We start from the raw sequence: 5,834 nt of genomic DNA, 5'->3' as shown, positions 1-5,834 counted from the left end.
TTTTTTTTTAAATTGCATGCCACGTTTCCCAATAGAGTAGTCATCAATGGTGAACATCTCTATGTTAAAAATATCTACTATATGATTCACGTTCGACCTTTCAATCTCCAGTGTTCCGAGGCCATGTCTGTACATGCTAGGCTCGTCAAGTTTAAGTCGAGTCTCCCGCATGTGCAAAACTGTCTTGCACCCGTTGTATGTGAACGTAGAGTCTATCACACCCGATCATCACGTGGTGTCTCAACATGACGAACTGTTGCAATGGTGCATACTCAGGGAGAACACTTATACCTTGAAATTTTAGTTAAGGGATCATCTTATAATGCTACCGCCGTACTAAGTAAAATAAGATGCATAAAAGATAAACATCACATGCAATCAAAATATGTGACATGATATGGCCATCATCATCTTGTGCTTTTGATCTCCATCTCCAAAGCATCGTCATGATCTCCATTGTCACCGGCTCGACAACTATTGCTTCTATAACTATCGCTAACGCATAGTGATAAAGTAAAGCAATTACATGGCGTTTGCATTTCATACAATAAAGTGACAACTATAAGGCTCTTGCCGGTTGCCGGTAACTTTTACAAAACATGAGCATCTCATACAATAACGTATATCACATCATGTCTTGACCATATCACATCACAACATGCCCTCCAAAAACAAGTTAGACGTCCTCTACTTTGTTGTTGCAAGTTTTATGTGGCTGCTACGGGCTTCTAGCAAGAACCGTTCTTACCTACGCATGAAAAACACAACGGTGATTTATCAAGTTTGTTGTTTTAACCTTCAACAAGGACCGACCACAGTCAAATTTGATTCAACTAAAGTTGGAGAAACAGACACCCGCCAGCCACCTTTATGCAAAACTAGTTGCATGTTTGTCGGTGGAACCGGTCTCATGAACGTGGTCATGTAAGGTTGGTCCGGGCCGCTTCATCCAACAACACCACCAAATCAAAATAAGATGTTGGTGGTAAGCAGTATGATGATCACCGCCCACAACTCTTTGTGTTCTACTCGTGCATATGATCTACACATAGACCTGGCTTAGATGCCACTGTTGGGAAACGTAGCATGCAATTTCAAAAAAATTCCTATGCTCACGCAAGATCTATCTAGGAGATGACGAGCAACGAGAGGGGGAGAGTGTGTCTACGTACCCTCATAGACCGAAAGCGGAAGCATTTGACAAGGTGGTTGATGTAGTCAAACTTCTTCTCGTTCCGGCCGATCAAGTACCGAACGTACGACACCTCCAAGTTCTTCACACGTTCGGGTCGATGATGTCCCTCGAACTCTTGATCCAGCAAAGTGTTGAGGAAGTAGATGAGTTCCGTCAGCACGACGGCGTGGTGACGGTGATGGTGAAGTGGTCCACACAGGGCTTCGCCTAAGCACTACAAGAATATGACCGAGGGTGTAATCTTTGGAGGGAGGTACCGCACACGTCTAACAGATGTTGTTGTGTGTTCTAGGCACCTCCCCCCCCCCCTCATGTATATAGGTGGGAGGGAGAGGGAGGGAGAAGCCAAGGGGGGTGCCCCAAGTAGGCCGAATCCCACTTCCTTCTCTCCCCCCCTCTTTCCTTTCCCTTCCGACAAACATGGCAGGGGCGGGCGCGGCCAAGGGCAAGAGCCCAAGTAGGATTTGGACCTACTTGGGGTGCCCCTTGGCCTCTCCCTTCTCCCTCCCACCTATATATATGAGGGGGCGCCTAGCGCACACGAGATCAATTGTTCGCCGTGTGCGGCTCCCCCTCCACCGTTTACACCCCCGGTCCTATTTTCATAGTGCTTAGGCGAAGCCCTACGGAGATCACTTCACCATCACCATCACCACGCCGTCGTGCTGACGGAACTCATCTACTACCTCAACATCTTGCTGGATCAAGAAGTCTAGGGACATCACCGAGCTGAACGTGTGCAGAACGCGGAGGTGTCGTGTGTTTGGTATTTGATCGGTTGAACCGCGAAGAAGTTCAACTACATCAATCGTGTTGTGAAACGCTTCTTCTTACGGTCTACGAGGGAACATAGACACACTCTCCCCTCGTTGCTATGCATCTCCATGGATAGATCATTGCGTGTGCGTAGATTTTTTTTGTTTTCCATGCAACGATTCCCAACAGTTTTGACAAAGTGTTGTTATTTGAGATATCTTATTATTGCTTGCTAGTTGATTATGTCATTGATATGAGTTAATATAATTTTTAAGAGTTATTGTCGACATGGTTAGTTATAATCTTTGCTGAAAACCTGGATGCTACTTAAGCTTATTTATGTAAACAAGAGCAACAGAGATCATAAAAGTTTTTCTTTTTCACTTTCAGTTTATCAACTGAATTGCTTGAGGACAAGCAAAGGTTTAAGCTTGGGGGAGTTGATACGTCTCCATCGTATCTACTTTCCCTAACGCTTTTCCTCTTGTTTTGAACTCTAATTTGCATGATTTGAATTAAACTAACCGGGACTGACGCTATTTTCACCAGAACTATCATGGTATTGTTTTTGTGCAGAAATAAAAGTTCACGGATTGGAACGAAACTTTGAGATGATTTTTTATACAATAAAAGAGAATTTATGGAGCCAAGAACCACCGGAGGGGGCACCTAGGTGGGCACAACCCATCAGGGTGTGCCCCCCTCCTGGCGCGCCCAGGTGGGTTGTCCCCACCTGTGGCCACGCAGACCTCAACCCTGATACTATAAAATCACATTTTCGAAGAGAAAAATCAAGGAGAAAGAATTATCACGTTTCACAAGACGGATCCGCCACCACCTCCTGTTCTTCATCGAGAGGCTAGATCTGGAGTCCGTTTGGGGCTCCGGAGAGGGGGATTTTCGATGTTCATCATCACCAACCCTTCTCCATCGCCAATTCCATGATGCTCCCCACCGGGAGTGAGTAATTCCTTCGTAGGCTCGCTGGTCGGTGAGGAGTTGGATGAGATTCATCATGTAATCGAGTTAGTTTTGTTAGGGCTTGATCCCTAGTATCCATTATGTTCTGAGATTGATGTTGCTATGACTTTGCCATGCTTAATGCTTGTCACTTTGGGCCCGGGTGCCGTGATTTCATATCTGGACCGTTTATGTTATCACCATTATATCTATGTTCTAAATCTGATCTTGCAAGTTATAGTCACCTATTACGTGTTATGATCCGCAAACCCCGGAGTGACAGAAGTCAGGATACTTTCCGGTGATGACCATAATTTGAGGAGTCCATGTATTCACTATGTGTTAATGCTTTGTTTCGGTTCTCTACTAAAAGGAGGCCTTATTATCCCTTAGTTTTCAATAGGAACCGGCTGCCATGGGAGGGTAGGAAAAAAGATGTCATGCAAGTTCTTTCCATAAGCACGTATGACTATTTACGGAATACATGCCTACATTATATTTATGAACTGGAGCTAGTGTCGTATCACCCTAGGTTATGACTGTTATATGATGAATATCATCCAACGAGTTCACCGATCCAATGCCTATGAATTTCTCTTATATTGTTCTTGCTAAGTTACTACTGCTATCGTTACTGTTACACTTGCTACAAAATCATTGCTATCATTGTTATTGTTACTATTGCTATTGCTACTACTATAAAACTATCATATTACTTTGCTACTGATCACATTGCTGCAGATAATTAATCTCCAGGTGTGGTTGAATTGACAACTCAGCTGCTAATACTTGCAAATATTCTTTGGCTCCCCTTGTGTCGAATCAATAAATTTGGGTTGAATACTCTACCCTCGAAAACTGTTGCGATCCCCTATACTTGTGGGTTATCAAGAGAGGGTCCTCACAAATTCCCTTACTACCTGGGCTAACAAAGCCTCACGACACCTCGAGTGTACTGACGTATGCCCACTATGTGGTGTTGAACATGAGGATGGATTCTACATGCTATGTAGGTGCCCACTGGCGAGGGAGCTTTGGAGGATCATGGCGTTCGATTGGAACATCCCCAAGGTGGAGTCTATCCGTGACACGGGGCCAAAGTGGCTTTTTGCACTATTGGAACCCCTAGATGAGACGGCGAGACTGGTGGTACTCATGATCATGCGGTGAGTGTGGCATGTTCGTAATGAGATTACCCATAACAAACCACCGCCCCCGGTTGAGGCCTCTCACCGGTTCTTACATGTGTACACCAATTCCCTCCTATATATTTAGCAATACCCGGCGGCCAACATGGAGAAGGGGAAGATGGTTGTCTGTGCCACCCCACAGCGTGCGGAACCCAGCAAGAGGGATAGGGTGTGGGCATGCTGGACTCCCCCTAGCACGGGCGCGACCAAGCTTAACACCGATGGCAGTTTCATTGCAGCCACGGGAGCAGCAGGCGGAGGTATGATCCTTCGAGATGACAGAGGGGATATCGTCTTCAACGCATGCAAAGAAAACCGCACATGTGATAGCACGCCGGAGGCGGAGTTCTTAGCTTGTAGAGAAGGCCTGGACCTTGCTCTACATAGGACCACGATGCCTATCATTGTGGAGTTAGATAACGCGGAGGCGGTGGCGATGCTCACAGCACCAACGGCAGATAGATCACAGCACCGCGCTCTCGTTGGAGAGATTAAGAACTTAGCACGCTAGAGAGCTTGTATTCATGCAGTGTAGCTGATGGCAGAATACCGCGAGTCATGAGTTGGCCACGTATGGCCGTAGTACCCCACGCACGGCAGTATGGTTCGCAGGAGGACCGAACTGTCGGGGTGGCCCCTGGCGCTCCTGCTTGCGTTGCCGATGCGGGCCGATGGAGCACCTTCACGCGCAGCGCGACGGGGAAGCCGCGACGCGAGGTGCCCATCTATGCGCGGCCGGGGGCGGCCCCTGGTGCTCCTGCTCACGCGGTGTTGACACCAGATTTTGGCATGGTCGAAAACATAATTAAGAAGGCCTCAAATGGAAAAGTGCTCAAAGTGAGAAAGTTTCGTATCGTCAAAAGAAGGAAATTTAATATTTTGGCCATAGCCATCCGGTCTCATCTCTAAGGTCGAAGTTGTGTTCGAAGTACTGAGATTTTGTATTCAGAACACTATTTGGCTGATTACACCCCCAAGATTGCCTCATATGAGAAAAACTTTCTACATGAATTGTGTTCGTCTCGTCAAAACAGTCGATTTGGATATAAAAAACGTCTAAATTGGAGTTCATATGCAAAAGTTAGAGCCAAAACAGTGTGCTGCAAAAGTCTGCCCTGTAAGTTCCGGGCAACTTCCGGGGAGGTTTCGGGCTAAACCGAAAGTTTGCACGCGGTGCGCCCCGAAAACTGGAGTTTTAATATTATTTGCAAATTTGCGGGCCCGAATTCAACCTCAAGATGACCTCGGATGAAAAAGTGATCAACTAAAGAGTTTTCCTTCATTGCAAGATCTACAACTTTGCTTTTGAAACCATCGTGATCCGAAGTCGTATGAGACCTGTAGATTCAATAAAAAAGGGCTACTTGATATAATTTGATCCCGGAAGTTCCGACCCTCATAGTCCGAGTTGGGGTAACTTTATAGTCCGAGTTAGGGTAACTTTTGATGATTTGGACGTGATTTGAGTCATTTTCTTGTACGGCAAGTCCAGCCGCCTCATATATATGTAAGGGGTGACGGCCGATTGAACAACACACAACTGAACAAATCAATCTACTACTTTTACCTTTACTTCTATCTTCTCCCTCATATCTTCTTTCTCATTCTTCGTTCGTTCTTCTAGTTGCAGGGCGGCGAACCTTGAGGCCCTAGGGGCGATCAGGTTGACCTAGGGAAACCCATAGCCGCCGCGTGCCCTGACAGGGTCCCTCCCGGGCGTGTGGGGTTTCAGG

Source organism: Triticum urartu, chromosome 2A, assembly GCF_056163025.1.
Source record: "Triticum urartu cultivar PI428250 chromosome 2A, HENAU_Tu73, whole genome shotgun sequence".
NCBI classification, from domain to species: Eukaryota; Viridiplantae; Streptophyta; class Magnoliopsida; order Poales; family Poaceae; genus Triticum; species Triticum urartu.
The sequence above is the reverse complement of the archived record's forward strand: the minus strand, read 5'-3'. Positions refer to the sequence as shown.